The sequence below is a fragment of the Heterocephalus glaber genome, unplaced genomic scaffold, assembly GCF_053883595.1.
Source record: "Heterocephalus glaber isolate CG9 unplaced genomic scaffold, H.glaber_assembly_v1.0 deba00001613, whole genome shotgun sequence".
NCBI classification, from domain to species: domain Eukaryota; kingdom Metazoa; phylum Chordata; class Mammalia; order Rodentia; family Bathyergidae; genus Heterocephalus; species Heterocephalus glaber.
Genome location: NW_028258384.1, coordinates 1,424,655 through 1,440,992, shown reverse-complemented (window position 1 = coordinate 1,440,992; position 16,338 = coordinate 1,424,655). Strand labels below are relative to the sequence as shown.

The window sequence follows — 16,338 nt, the reverse complement described above, 5'->3', positions numbered from 1 at the left end:
GCTGTTTGCCTAGAGTCCATCCTGCTCTTCCCATCTCCTCAATGAAGACCCACATCTATGATTCTTCCTTGCCTTAGGTTAATCATCAATTTCATTTTTCTGGGCTGAACTAAGGAGTTCTTGTTCTTTCCCTGCCTTACCCTGTTACCAGACAAGTTCTAAGAAGGTTGCCAAAGCAAATATAAGGAACATAAAGCTATCCTACCCACAGACTAAGTTGCAGACTCACTGACTCCTGTCACAAAAAAAGCATTTTCAGGACTTGTCAGTAGTAGATACTGAAAAAAGCTTTTGGCAGTGGCAGTATCATAGCCAATGAGGTTTATCTGAGGTACGATTATTGCTAATAGGCACAGAAAAAATTTATTAGACAGAATTTTAAAAGTACATACACAAAAATAGAGTGTAGGTGTTCAGAGAAATGAGACAAGTTATTTTCTGGAACTGAGAACATTTATGTTTCTCTTGAGGGGGTGGAAACTCAATGACAAAGTGGCCCACCCCTCTCCCAGAAGGACACTGGTCAAATTTATAGATATGTACTCGTATTTTTTAAAAGATGGACAATTTAAGCATTCTTTGAATTCCCTCAACCTGTTCCTTTATCGTAGGATCAGGTTCCTGTTCTTTACTTTCTCAACTAAGCCAATTTATGGGTTTACGGTATTCTTGAGGAATTTGGGGAATGATGGGTCTGGAAGGAGAGAAGACAAAATTAACCAAAAGAATGCCAATATGGATAGCTTCAGGTAACTTTGACAGTGTGCTGGAAATTTTGGTGGGTTTTTTTTTTCCACTACCAGCGATCAAACTCAGGACCTCGTACTTGCCAGGCAGCCAAGGCACTGCTGAGCTACTTCCCCGGCCCTGTGGTCTTTTTAAAAGTACAATATTTAGTTATGGTTTTCCTTGTCTCCTTCCTACCTATCTTTATTTCTCCTATTCTACACCTCAACATGGACTCCTCTCCTTTCCTCCCTCTCTGCAAGACTATTTTGCCCATAGAAACTTTGGGAAGCCTGAACTGAACTAGTAACCACTTCCTATAATGCCAAAGAATGTTAGTACTATGCTTTCTTTCCCATTGGCACATTGGACATTTCTCATATTCCTCTGATTACCCAAAATAGTGTGTGTGTGCGCGCGCGTGTTTTGTCAGTGGTGTTTTGCTGTTGTTGTTTTATTTGTTTGTTTTTACAATACTAGGGATGAACCCATCCATGGGTTTCACACTGAGCTACATCCCCAGACATTGTTTTTTGAAACAGGACCTCACTAATTTGCTAAGCTAAAACTAGAGAACCTCCTGCCTCAGCCTCCCAGAGTGCTGGGATTAGAGGCATGTGCCACCACCTTCCTAAGCCAACTGAACCTGATTTTCATACCTTACTAATATTACTAATCCCTTTATCATACTCAACTTCTCATAATTTTTTTGTGCATGTGGTGCTTGGGGATCAAACCCAGGGCCTTGCATATGGTAAGTGCCTACACAGTGCCCTTACCTACACAGCCCTTTTAAATTTTATTTTGAGATAATGTCTCACTAAATTGCCCCGTCTGACCTTAAGCTTGCAGTCCTTCTACCTCAGCCTCCTGAGTAGCTGTGATTACAAGTGTGTGACACTACAGCCAGTTCCTTTTTAAACTATCTTTAAAATACTCATCTATTCCCTCAGTTTACCTCACTCTCACCATTGAAACAAAAGAGTTGTACAGGACATCACAGACCCCCTTGTAGATAATCTTAGTCCCTGGAAAGGATACTTAGAAAAAATAGCTAGAGAATTTGATATGAATCCTGGCAACAAAAGGTGCATGTATTTGATATGATTGGAAATGACTGCTGCACCTTTGTCTCTAGCCATCTGCCTGACATCTTTGTCATAACCAGTATTAAAGAAAAAGTTATTCAATGGCACTCTTCTGTTTTTGTGGTGCTGGGGATTCAGTATGCTAGGTGTGCTAGTGTTTCACCACTGAGCTACATCTCCCACCAATAACAGTTATTAAAACACAGTAAAATGGCTGGGTGTTGTAGTATATACCTGTAATCCCAGCACTTTAGGAAGCTGAGGCAGAAGGATTGCAATTTCAAATCCAGCCTAGGCTGTTTAGTGACTTAGCAAGACTCTGTCTCTAAATGAATGAACAAACAAATAAGCAAGCCAAGGATGTAGTTCAGTGTGAAAGCCCTAAGTTCAGTCCCACAAAAATGAATAAATACATACATGGTAAAGAAAACTTTTTTCTGTATAAGAACCACTGCAATGGGATCTTGAGAGTTTCAGCTCAATTCTAAATAAAACAAGGGTAGCTGGGAATTTATAGACAAAGAGCAGATTGGGAGTTAGTGGATGGAAGACTACTAGGAAGAAGCACCAGTGTTAAGGGGGATTCTGGCTAAACTAATGTAACAGGGTTCTTTTATTTTTTGGTACCTGGGATGGAACTTGGGACCTTGCACTTTCGAGGCAGGCAGCGGCACCACTGAGCTAAATCCCAGGCCCATGTAACAGGATTCTTGCTGAAGAAAGATCAAGCTGATTGATATAATTATGAAGGATGAGGAACCTGTTTGGATATCAAGGACAATCAGCAATCAAGGGGTTCTTGCTAAAAATGACTTAGAAATTGCTAAAACCAGACTTTACAAGGAAGTACACAGATGATCTTAGGAGAAGATGTCAGGCCTGACTTAAGTGAGTCCTTCACAAACAAATGGGACAAAGCAAACAGGCTGCTTTTAGCAAACAACAGCAGCTTCTCAGTAAATAGGGCAAATGGACTCAAAAGGAAGTACACAATTCACCCTGACCCTGAGTGATCCAGTAATTGTCTACACACCTGAACAGACCTTGGGCATCCAAGTCATAAATATTTCACCCCAAATTTCTTAGCCTCTTCAATACCCATATAAGCCCAATTCCTTTCCTAGTTAGTTGCTAATATCTCTCTTCCCTGGTGTTAGCCCATCCACTCAAGGATGAAATCTCTCCCAGCTAGCTGCTGCTATCTCTCTCTCCCACTGTCAGCCCATCCACACATGGATGTGATAAACTTGGCTTTTCCCAGATAGCTGCTAGAATATCCCTGATTTTAGTCCCTGTTAACTGAAATAAACTTTTTTTTTTCAAAAGCCTATTTTTGACAAGTGGATTCTTTATGACAGAAGGCTTAAGAGTCCAAATAAAGTTTGCTCAAGCCAAGAATCTTGGCCCCTTGCCAGACTTACAGTCCAGTTTTTTGTTGTTGTTGCTGTTTGAGACAGAGTCTCCCTATGTAGTGCAGCCTGGCCTTGAACTCACTATGTAGCCCAGGCTGGCCTTGAACTCAGGGCAATCCTCCTGCCTCAGCCTCCTGAGTGCTGGGATTACAGGCATGCACCACCATGCCCAACTGCATAGTCTAGGTTTTGGGGGGGGGGGTGGTACCAGGGATCTTACTCTGGTCCTTGCACTTGCAAGGCAGGCAGCAGAAACACTGAGCTAAGTCTCCTGCCCCCATAGTCTAATTTTAACAGGAATGCTGCTCTGTCAGTTTAGAGAGAATTCCTCACTCTTCATAACTGATCATTTGATAGCTATTCAAATTCCTTACCCTTGCCCTTTATATCTGATCACCCTAGTTGGCCCTCAGCAAGAATCCTATTTGGTAAGTCTAGCTAAGAATCTTCCCTACCTTTGATGTCTCCACTTAGTAATTTTCCACCCACTGACACATGCACACCCCTAACCATCCACCCCCATACTTTGTTCCTTAGCTATAAAATCCTTGGCTGTTTTTGTTGTATTTGGAATTGAGCCCAGTTCCATAATGAAATCTCTTTTCTTCTATTGCAATAGTTTCTGAATAAAGTCTATCTTTGCCACTGTAGTTTCTAGCTCTGATTTTCTGACAACATCCAGTGCCTTCTTTCTCATTTCTAAGAACCAATACTCAGAGAACACTTGCTCTTGTTCCAGAAAATACAAGGCAATTCTATTTTTTTCATTTGTCATTCTTTCTTTTTTTTCTTACACTGGGGACTGAATTCAAGGTCTTATGCACGCCAAGCATGGGCCCTACCTCTGAGCTCTAACCCCAGCCCTAAGGCGTGAATGAATTTTAAAGGTAAGCTTTGGTATTTCAAGAAAGGACAATGTAATGCTAATCTCTCATTTCATTGATTTATTCAGCAGATGTTTATCGAATGTTTGTCAGGCATTATACCAGATATTAAAATACAATAATGAATAAAAATAGACAAAATCTGCACTCATAGATCTTGCACTCTAATGTGGGAAAACAAACAATAGACAAACAGGAATATACAGTATGTTGGAGAGGTCAGCCTGAATAACTTGATAAGATCAAGGCTGGTTTGCACTACATACCAAGATTTCGTTAAAAGAGAAAAAAAAGAAGGGCCGGGGATTTAGCTCAGTGGTTTCGCTGCCTGCTGTGCAAGCGCAAGGACCCGAGTTCGATCCCCCGTACCCAAAAAAAAAAAAAAAAAAAAGAGAGAGGGGGAGAGAAGGGGAAAGAGAGGGAGAAAGGGGGAGGGAGAGGAGTTAGCAAGACATATTTGAGTCTGGGTGTGTGGTTCAGTTGGTAGAGTGCTCTCCTAGCATGTACAAGGCCCTGGGTTCAATACCCAGGACCAGCAGAAGAAAAAGCAGAAGAAAAAGTAAATGGAAATGGGAAGTAGTATGGGAAATGTTTATTTCTGTGGAAGAATGTCTCAGAGAAGAGGAAGAGGGGCTGGTGTTTTATAGAAGTAATTAAACAAGACAGCAAGAGAGTCATCTAAGTTTTGAAGAAAAGTGGAGGGAATATAAGAGGAACAGCATAGCCCTTTGTGGTTATCCATTCCTCAGAACACAAAAGGATGGGGGTGGGGAATTCTCCATTATCTTTATGTCCTGGAGCACAGGGCTTCCACATAGTTAAACATTGTCACTAGCTTTTTCTTATTATCTTGATTCAAAAGAATTTTCAGAGTACATTGTTGCCTAGAGCTTTTGAAATAATACTGCAGGAAAAAGAACTCTCCTTCCTTTTACAGTCTTAGGTTAATGGCTGAAGAATATGTAACAAAAGTCAGATTAAGGTGTGATGGAGCAGTTTAGTGGCTAAGCCTATTTGCCTAGCATGAGGGGCCCTGGGTTTGATCCTCAGTACTGTCAGAAAAAAAATTAGATTAATTAGAGAAAAACACACAATTTATTTAAATTTTATGTAATGAAAGAAACTTCATAAGGAAATGAATGCCTGAAGAAATTATTATTGAATTTTTATAGCAGTTCTGATGAAGAGTGAATAGTCATGGAGATATAAGGAAGGCTAAAAAGGATATGATCTAATGGTGATAAACTAGGAGAAACTTAGCGAGGCGGGTTTGTTCATATTTTTTTCTGTTAGCTTCCAGAGATAAGGATGTTCTTTTCTTCCACATATAGGGAAGGACCTCTCACATGAGGATCACTTGATTTCCCTTAGGGGAAAGTCAGAAAATAATTTCTAGGTTTTAGGACCTGCTTCAGGGGAAAAAGTTGAGGCAAAAATCACTGTGACCTTCCTGTTTCTGCTATTTTCTCAAATGCCTACAGCTTAAAATATCCAATATGACAAGCTGCCATATTTTGAGTTATAGTGGCCTAAACTCCATTAATACTATGGAGTTCATACAAGTATGTGTGATTATACGCATAAAAGTCTTTCTCTGGAAGAATACATAGGAAACTGTTACTAGCTGCTTTATCTTTGAAGAGGAAAATTGAGGAACAAGATGGCGAAAGGAAACTTTCCTTTTTTTTTTCTTTTTTTTCTTCGAGGATCGAACTCAGGACCTTGTGCTTTCGAAGAAGGTGGGGTGCCACTGAGCTAAATTCTTGGCCCACAGAAAACTTTTCTTTTTATACCTTTTGTAGGGGAGAAAAGACTTCTTGCTAGGTTCATGCCCCAGCCTCCTACAATAAGAAACAGATTAACAAGAGAATCATATAAATTTACTTAATATGCATTTTGTGTGACTTGGAATGCTTTGAAAACAAATGGAAATATATGTGTGTGTGTAATATATATATATATATATATATGGCATATGTAAAGATAGATAGATTAGATAAATTGATAGATAATTTGGAGCTGGAGATTAGACTCAGGATCTGATGCCTTCTAAGAACCCCTCCTACCAGTGAGCTAGACCGGAACCAATTCTGTGTGTTATTGTTCCTTTATTTTGTTTTAATTACAATTAATGCATATTAATTGTATAAATTAGTGGGTATCACTATGACATCTTCATACATTCATATATTGTGCTTTGATCATATCCACCCTTCCTTCTATCTTTTCTTGCTGTTCCCTTTCTTCTGCTCTAAACCTGTGTTTATTTATTTCTATCTTACTGGCAATGGAACCCAAGTCCTCCAGCATACTAGCCAAGTGTTCTACCACTAAGCTACATGCCCAGCCTTAAATTATTAGATTTATATCATTCATCTTTCATCATTCGTGTGTGTGTGTGTGTGTGTGTGTTTATTCTGAGCTAGGGTCAAACCCTGGGCCTTGCATATACTAGGCAAGAGTTCTACCAGTGAACCATATCCCCAGCCCTTTTTGTGTATTTTTTTTTTTTGTACCAGGGATCGAACTTGGGACCTTGCACTTTCGAGGCAGGCGGCAGAACCACTGAGCTAAATCCCCCACCCCTTTTTGTGTATTTTTATGCTTAGGTTTGATGAAGAGGGGACAACTGTGAGGAAATATGATTAGACAGATGGAATATGGTCTAAGGACATTAAACTGAGAAGAGTTTAGCATGGCTTATTCATTCAGATTCTTCTGGGAATCCTGTATCTTTAGTTACTTTTCTCTGGATATGGGAAAGCACCTCTGAAATAAGAATCTTGTGACCCACTTCAGAGGAGAAGAGGGGAAAGTGAAAGTGATCTTCCTGCTTCTGCCTTTTTCTTAAATGCCAAGATCCCATGTTTGGGGGTATAGTACCTTTAGTATACTGAATTCTATCATTTTCTGTTCTTTTAGAATTTTATGACCCTATGCATGTATTCATTTTGTTATTTAAAAATATAATAGCTGGGCATGATAGTCCATCCCTATAGTCCTAGCTACTCTGGAAGTTAAGGTAAGAAGATTGTGAGTTAGTGGACAGCCTGAGCAACATAGAGTCTGTTTCATAAGAAAAATAAGGGGCCCAGGCATGGTGACCCAAGCCTGTAATCCCAGCACTTGGGAGACTGAAGAAGGGGGATCACAAATTCCAGGCCAGCCTACACTACATAATAAGTTCAAGGCTGTCCTAGACTACATATCAAGACCCTGTTCTCACTGGGCATGGTGGTGTTACTGGGAAGTAACTCTCAACCTGTTAGATATGCCAAGTTTGTGTCTCACAACTCTGAAGAATAGACCCAAGGAAAAAGCAAGTTAAGAGTAGGAAAAGTTTATTTTTTTTTAATTTTTATTTTTTTTGGTACCAGGGATCAAACTCAGGTCCTTGCACTTGCACAGCAGGCGGTGAAACCACTGAGCTAAATCCCCGGCCTGAAAAAGTTTATTGAGAGAAAGCTCCGGAGAGACAGGAGGGATCTTGAAAGTGGATTGCCACTGAGGTTCTTGTCTAGGGTTTTTTTATACAATAAAATCACATCACAGGTTACCTTGGGTCAAACCATAATTAACCTACAGGATTACAAGTACAGTCACTTAGCTTATATTGATCTAATGCAAAAACAAGGGACCTGGCAAGGGTACATAGCACTGGGAAGAACAAAGGCATTTCTGGAAGGGGTAGAACTGAGTGTCAGAGTGTTCTACTCATCTATCTATGTGTCTGTTACATTTTCAGGCTTATTGAACCAGATGGTGCTAGTTACAGTATAGCTTTGAGCTGTTGTTTATCTCTGGGGAGGCTTGTAGGCCTAGTCATTGTGTCTCCATACTGGGGCCTTGTTTCTCAACTCAGCCCTCAACCACAAGCCTGGTTTGCCTCATCTCTGTCCTGACTCCATCATGGACCTGGTCCCATTCTAACTGCCTATCAATCTTTACCAAATTTAGCTATCTGCAATAGTGGCACATGCCTTGTAATCCCAGCACTTAGAAGGCTGAGGCAAGTGGATCACCTTGAGTGAGGATGTAGTTCAGTGAAAAGACCCTGGGGGTTCAATACCCAGTACCAGGGAAAAAACTGTCAGGCAGACTTCATTGGATTGGCTTAATGACTGCATCACACATTCAAGGAAAAGTAGAACCAGACACAAGTTAAAGAAGTAAATTCAAATTTTATTCAAGAACTATTAAAATATAGAAAAAAAAGAGATCTTAGTACAGAACTGACCTCCATTCTGATATAACAAGAACAAGAGGGCCAGGAGTTTAGCTCAGTGGTTCCGGCACCTGCCTCAAAAGCGCAAGGACCCGAGTTTGATCCCCAGTACCAAAAAAAAAAAAGAACAAGAGGGAATTTAGAGCTAAAGAGAACGGTGGGAGTCAGTGAGTAGAAAGTTACTAAAATGAAATAGCAGGGGTAAAACTACCAGGTGTAGTGATACCTACCTGTAATCCTGTAATCCCAGTACTTTGGAAGCTAAGGCAGGAGGATTGCTGTGAGTTTGAGGCCAGCCAGAGCTACAATAGTGAATTCAAGACCATCTTTAACTATATAGTGAGACCCTATCTCAAAAATCAAAAACAAAAAAAGAAAAAAGAAAAAGAAATATCAGGAGTAAGGATTCTGTCTAAACTGACTGGATGGTATATTTGCTGAAGGTTGGTCAGGGTAATAAGATATCAAAGTGGGGGGAAATCTTGCTAAACTGACCAAACAGGATACAGTTAGATGCTAAATTCTTAGTATAGTAGACCCTTACTTACAAATTCAATTTGTTCATGAGACCTAGTTGTAACTCAAGTTTGTCAATTGATGGCTCAGGCTCCTCTACACAGCCTTCAAAGTCTTTCTCCTGTATACAGGCAGATCTCAGTGTCCTTAGACATTGGCCCAGAATTTCTCAATTAACCCCACACAGGAAAGGATGTTGTAATGTTCCTTCCAGAACTCTTTAAGGATTAAATCTGTATCTGAGACCATCTGAAAGCATAAGAGGCCAGCATTTGGGTCATAACTCAAGACTCTGGTCGTAAGTTAAAACTAAAATTCCAGTTGTAACCCAAGTTATTCATATGTCAGGCCATTTATAACTTGAGGGTCCACTGTACTTGCTAAAACTATACTAAGAGGGACAAGGACAGAACCCAAGGGTGAAGTCTAGTCAAAAAGCAAATTCAGATGAGTCAGACAAAGGAGAGAAGTATCAGATGGTACTATGGCTTGTGTCTAGATGTACCCCCAAAGCCTCAGGCAGTCATAGGTGGAGCTTTTTCAGTGGTGGCTGGAACTAGAGTGTGTGATGCTGGAATTGATTCATGATGCAATGCTAGGCTCAAGGGCACTAGGATGTGAGTGCTACCTGCCCTAAGTAGTCTGGATAAGACAAAAGGGATAGAAAGACATTTTTAACATCCCTTGTTGCTTTGGCTGTCTTCTGAATGTAATGAACTGTTTCTCCTCCGTGGTGCCCCTCTGCCATGTACTACTTTGACTTGGAGCCAGCCAAATGTGGACTGAAACATTTATAAACTGTGAGCTAAATAAATCTTTCCCCCTTTAACTTTGGGTATCAGATATTTTGTCTCAGCAATGAAAGAAAAGTAACAAAGACAGATGGTTTGTAGAAGCTTTCTCTCCCTTTCCCTAGATGAAGGAACAAAAAATTAAGATATCAAAGCTTCCAATTTCTTCATTCTCCCCCAAGAAGTAAACAAATGCAGTCTTTCCAGGTTTTTTTTTTTCCTTTGGTACCAGGGATCAAACTCAGGACCTTGCACTTGCCAGGCAGGCGCAGCGCCACTGAGCTAAATCCCTGGCCCAGTCTTTCCAGTTTTTCAAGTTTTTCAGCTGGTTTCCCCAACCAGAAAGTAAAGAGAAGCTAAACTAATAATCTACATATTAAAGAGTGAAAAGGTGGGGGGGAGGACGAGGACACAAGAATATTTGGAGGCTTTTTTTTTTTGTTTCGGGGATCGAACTCGGGTCCTTGCACTTGCGCAGCAGGCAGCGAAACCACTGAGCTAAGTCCCCGGGCCTGGAGGCATGTTTTGTAAGCAAGAAGCACCAGGGCCCGGGATTTAGCTCAGTGGTTCTGCTCCCTGCCTCGCAAGCACAAGGACCTGAGTTCGATCCCCGGTACCAAAAAAAAGAAAAAGAAGAAAAAAGAAGCACCAAAGCTACAGAAGGTGTAAGAGAGTTGAAAAGAGAGGACATGAGGGCTGGGGATTTAGCTCAGTGGCGCCGCACCTCCCTTGCAAGTGTAAGGTCCTGAGTTCGATCCCTGGAACCGGAAAAAAAAAAAAAAAAAAAAAAAAAAAGAGGACATAAAAAGTTTGCTGATGTATAAAAATTGATGTATAGGACCAGGGATTTAGCTCAGTGGTTTTGCCGCCTGCTGCGCAAGCGCAAGGACCCGAGTTTGATCCCTGGTACCAAATAAATAAATAAATAAATAAATTGATGTATAAAAATTGGATTCCATTTCATATCTTGAAAGAGATGTAAGATAAAAATGGAAAACATCAGGCAAGGGATTTAGCTCAGTGGCACCGCACCGCAAGGTCCTGAGTTTGATTCCCAGTATCGGAAAAAAACCAAAAAAAACCTGGAGAGCATCTTAAATTATTTAAACTTTTAGCCAAGTACACTGGAATACCCTGTAATCCTATCTGGTTGGGAGACTAAGACAGGAGTATGGTAAATTCATTGCTAACTCAAGCAATTTAGGGAGAACATGTCTTCTAAAAAAAGGTTGGGGAGAGGGAGCATTGTAGCTCAGTGGTGGAGTGTTTCCCTAGTATGTGTGATACCTTAGGTTCAATCCTTAGTAACAAATAAAGACATAAATTTTTTTTTAATATACTTTTTTGAGACATAGTCTCCTTATGTAGTCTAGGCTGGCCTTGAACTCTGTGGCCCAAACTGGCCTGGAATTTGTGATCCTCCTGCCCCGGCCTTCTGAATGCTAGGATTATAAGCATGCGCCACTTAGTATGCCTAGTGAATACACTTCTTTGAATACAACCCTTTGCAATAATTGGATCACAGGAGTTCAGTATTTATAATAGTTAGCTCCTGGAGATATTTTCATGGTAATGAACTGTTACAAAGACATATTCAACTCTCCCTAAATCTAAACACGCCGTAGATCTAGCCAAGAAATGTCCATCTATATTGTTAGAAAAAAATCATGCAAAGAAATTGAGATACACTCAACATGAGCAAGAACGGAGTCTGAAATATCCTTGCCAGAGGAAATGGATATGGGAGAGAGCTGAATTCTTTGCCTTAGTAATAGGTGCAGTGACCATCAAGAGGGAGTGTTTCAAGTGGAAAACAGGACTCATGCTTGTTGAGCAGTTTCTAAATAAAACTTCCTATGAGAAATGCCAAGCGAAAGGCTGGGGTTTGGGGATGATGCTCAGGGGTAGAGAACTTTCCCACCATGTGTGAGGCTCTGGTTTTAATTCCTTGCACTGTAAAAAGAAAAAAATAATTGAATGGTTATGTGGGCCACATATAGGGTTACATGACAGTTAATAGTGATATCAATTTGAATGGATTAAAAATGACTTGTGGATTACTTTAGCACAGTTGTAGGTGGGTCTATGGATGACTGACATGCAGGTTGCACACTGAGATGGAAAAACCCACCCAGAAGTGGGTGGCACCAACAAATAGGATTATACCCTGGATGCAATAAAAAGGGAAGGAAGGAAGTCTCTCTCTTGCTTCTTCTGAGGAGCTCCAGTCTTTGCTATTACCTTTGGAGTTCATCTACAGTTCCTTCAGGTTTTTAGCACAGACTCTTCAGCTTTCCAACAGACTCTTCAACGTTCTAACATGGACTCGCAACAGACTCTGAAGTGAATTCTAGGCCTTCAAACTTCTACTGGATCCTCCAGCACTCCAGGGTGCAGACAACCATTTTGCATTTTCCTACCCTTGATTCTGCAGAAAGCCACTGTAAGCCTACTTAGTAAATCCTTTATATAAGATATACATATTTTTATATTAAATCTGTTCCTCTAGTGAACCCTAAATGATACAGGGTGTGTATACATTTGTGTCAACTAACCTAATTTTTTAAACTTTTTTTTGAGATAGGGTCTTGCTGTGTTGTACTATTATGCATAGATGAGGTAGGTAAAAATATTATAGGCAGTCAGATAGGGCTAGGTCCTTGAGAGGGTCAGGACAAAGGTAAAACACATCACAGCAGTGACTGGTGACACATCAGCTAAAAACCAGGCCTGAAGATAAAGACAAGATGACCAGATCTACATACTTCCTCAAAAAAACAAACGGTAGGCCTAATAAAGTCTGGATAAACATCAACCACACCAGTGGTTGACCAGAGACCTCTGGACCCACCATTTCCTAGAAAAATCTTTGTTCTTTCTATCCATGCCTGTTACTTGACTTGTTTCCCAATTGGACCACTACTACCTAAGTGACTATACTTGTAACCTTATTGGATGATCATGGCTAAATCCCTGGCCCCAGTATCTTCCTACTCTTAACCTCTGTTGTTCCTAGCATTCTTCAATTTCTAAAAAAACAAAAATTCAGCATATCATACAGTTAACAGGTTGGGAGATATAATATTTCCTATCATCTCCAGTATCATTTTCTATAACAGTATTTCTGGGCCCAAATGATCCTTCTGCCTCAGGTTCCCAGGTAGCTAAGACTATAGGAGTGCAGTACCATGACATGCATAATAACATTTTGTTTTTTAAAAATGTAAAACATACAGAAAATTTGCTATAATAGATGGAAAATTCTCATATATCTTACCATTATTATCATTACTACTAATTTTAAAACATTTAAGAGTAAGTTGTGTTAGAGAAATGTAATTTTACTCTCTGTGAATGGGCTTTGTTTCCTCCAAAGTTCTTCAATTTGCCTTTGCTCTGGCAATAAGAGTCCCTGCAAATCTTGAAAATTACTTTAGTTATTCTTGTTCTCATCTTTCAGGGGAATGAGATAGACTATGTAAATTTAGGGCTGATAAGTCTTACAATATAGGCACTCGTTAAGTGATTAAAAAAATTATGAGAAAAAAATGGAATCAAACTCTGTGTAGATAGGGAAGGGTGGAAGGGGTGAAGGGTGCACAGGTAATGGGAGAAAAAATTAAAACTAAGATACATCATGTTCTGGTACAAACACCCAATGATAAACGTAAATGTATTTTATACCTAAAATGTACCAATAAATATATATATTTTAAAAATAAATAAAATAAAATCCAAATTATAGCCGAAAAAAAAATGCCTACGTGCAGAGCTGAGCAGTGCTCTGACCCAGAGTTTCAAGGTAATAAGGAAAACAAAAAAATTGAGATTCCTTGTCTTTTTTTCTACCAAATGTTAGTGTATGTACTGAGCTCATGGTTCCGCAAATGTGAAGGAATGAAGTCATGAACCAAAGGAGGAGGTTAGGAAAATTTTTATTTGATATAAGAAGAACAGCTCCTGGATTTCCAAGAGGGGTCCCAAGTGGGTAGCCACATGGCCCCTGGATCCAGAGCTAATTATAGATAGAGCACAGGTATTCCCCAATTGTTTAGTGGCCACATAGGACAGGTGGTTCTCTGCATTTAAAATGACCAATTGGAACTCAGACTTCAAATCCAGTTCTTCAACATGTAGGATTTACAAGATAGAAAAAAAAATAGTTAATTTGTATTATATAGTAATTTCCTCAGAACTCTGGAACCTAGTAGGGAGTGGATGCAGCTTCCTTTAGGAGGGAATAGTCTGTATTCCCTGTTGTCTGGGGAAATTCATTCTTGGTTCAAAGTCCTAGCTCACTGTCTATTCTTATTTTAATTCCTATCCCTCTGGCCCTTCCCCTACCTAGCTGCCTCACTCATAATCTAACTAAATAAAGTACTGTATTTTCTACACTATCTTTATTTCTTCTACCTCAGAACCATCTCCAGATGATAAGGGTCTAAAACTGTCAACCTTTGTTAACCTTTGTTCTCTGGTAGAGAGAGGGGGCAGAATAGCTTTCCTTTTTGTACTAATTAATCTGTGTCCTGCTTTTAGGCAAATAGAAGGAGGGCTTTCCTGCATCTGTCTTAATCTATTTATGCTAAAGATTACAAATTTTTTTTAAATTTTTGCATGAAATGCATATATGTCACCTAGAAAAATTCAAGGAACAAGGTTTTTTTTTTTTTTTGGTACTGGGGATCAAACTCAGGTCCTTGCGCTTGCGCAGCAGGCGGTGAAAACACTGAGCTAAATCCCCGGCCCTAAGGAACAAGTATTTGAAGAGAAAAAATTTTATTATGCCCCACTGTATTATGGGTGTTCCAAAAATGGAACACTAGGCATTTAAGGGTTAAGTGCCTTCAGCTCACATGCTTTATATTTTGGGGTGGCATATTCTGGTCTTCTATATATAATTGTCTATTCATGTCTATTCTGGAGATATTTTCATGATAACACTAAAAAGCTGTTTGGTGGGTTTTTTTTGTTTTTTCATACCAGGGATTGAACTCAGGTCCTTGAGCTTTCGGGGCAGGTGGCGGAACCACTGGGTTAAATCCCCAGCCCTCTTTTTTTTTTTTTTTTGGTACCAGGGATCGAACTCAGGACCTTGTGCTTGTGAAGCTAAAAAGCTGTTTGGAAGCTCTGCATGTGTGGGTAGGACTAAAAGATTGTGTTTTTCTTCTCTGATATGCTCAAGGCTCTGGGTTCTATCCTCAGGATAAAAAAAAAAAAAAAAGATAATGGGAAAGGTGGCTCCTAGGCAAGGAAAAGATAGGCTTTATTAAAAATTAATAGGGAATCTTACTAAAAGCAGCTTCTGCTTCCACAAGTAGAGGCTACAGTTAGACCAAGTAGAAAGACAAAAGAGACAGAAACTACACGAGAGAGAGAGAGAGAGAGAGAGAGAGAGAGAGAGAGAGAGAGAGAGAGAGAGATACCAGGTGACACAATTACCATAAGAATTTATCAGAAAGAGTTAACAAGGCCAGGAGGAAGCCAGAAACAAAAGATCAGGGAAACTAGCCCCCTCACCCAATAAAATACAAAGGAGACAAGGGCAGCCACCTAAGGACCCTTATTTAATACATAAAAGATTTACACACCTATACATATATACTTATATGTATATTCTTAGTTCAGCATCACTAAATCACTTCACCAGATATACACAGGTACCCTTTATTTAATTTCTAACTCTGAGCTGCCCTTTTATGAGGCTTCCCCCCATCACACTTACCCATCACAAAAGCCCAGGAAAGAATCAAAAGGCCACAAAGAGGGTAGATAGAGGTACTCAGGATCAAAGACAGCCAGAGAGCCAATCAGATGGTGACAACTTTCAGGTGCCCACCTGAAGGATAAGAGAAATCACTAGTCCTAAATAAAAGGAGCTGAGGACAAAAACCCATGGGTATTCACTTTTGTTTCTTTCTTTTTTTTTTTTTGGTACCGGGGATCGAACTTGGGTCCTTGTGCTTGCGGAGCAGGCGGCGAAACCACTGAGCTAAATCCCCAGCCCCGTGGGTATTCACTTTTGATACCACCTACTCTTTAGAGTAGCTGTCTATCTTCTCTTTTTCTGTCTTTTTTTCCAAACAAACCATCTTCCTTTATTTTAAACTCTGTCTTTTTAACCCATTACTGTTGCCAAATTTACAATCACAGCAATTTCGTATTCCAGACAAGGAATGGTATGTACATCCCATCCCACCTTAACAATAAGAGGAAGATGACAACTAATTTTCTCTTGGTGTCTGGCTCTTCTACTAATCCGCAGTCTCAGACTTTTTCCTTGGATTTTTCATATTGAATGGAATACATCAATGCTGGAGTTACAAATTAACATTATCTGCAAGTATGAAACAGAATTTGAGAACCTACCCCTTGTACTCAAGCTCCCTCTTTGTTTAGGCCACTACTTTGAGACCCTAGAAGGCTGAGCAACTGCTCACAGTCATACCACCAGGTAGTGGCTGTCAGTGTCTACCTTCCGGTTCTTGGCCTCGTTCAATTTTGTTTCTACAGCACCATGTTGCTGCCACACATAATGGGTGTGTCCAATAAAGACACGTTACATAAGCTTTTATTTCATGGTGAAATTTTTATTTCTACCACTTGTGATTTAATATCACGTTAGTCAAGGAGGAATGATTTGTGCTCACAAGAAAAAGCAAAACCCTAAGTTGTTAATATGGATATGTAGCAGTG

General features: G+C 39.9%; 1 pseudogene; it reads left to right on the top strand.

Annotated features, from left to right (window-relative positions):
• Window positions 1-286: 286 nt before the first annotated feature.
• Window positions 287-351, top strand: LOC147822447 (U4 spliceosomal RNA; annotated as a pseudogene).
• The last annotated feature ends 15,987 nt before the right edge of the window (window positions 352-16,338 follow it).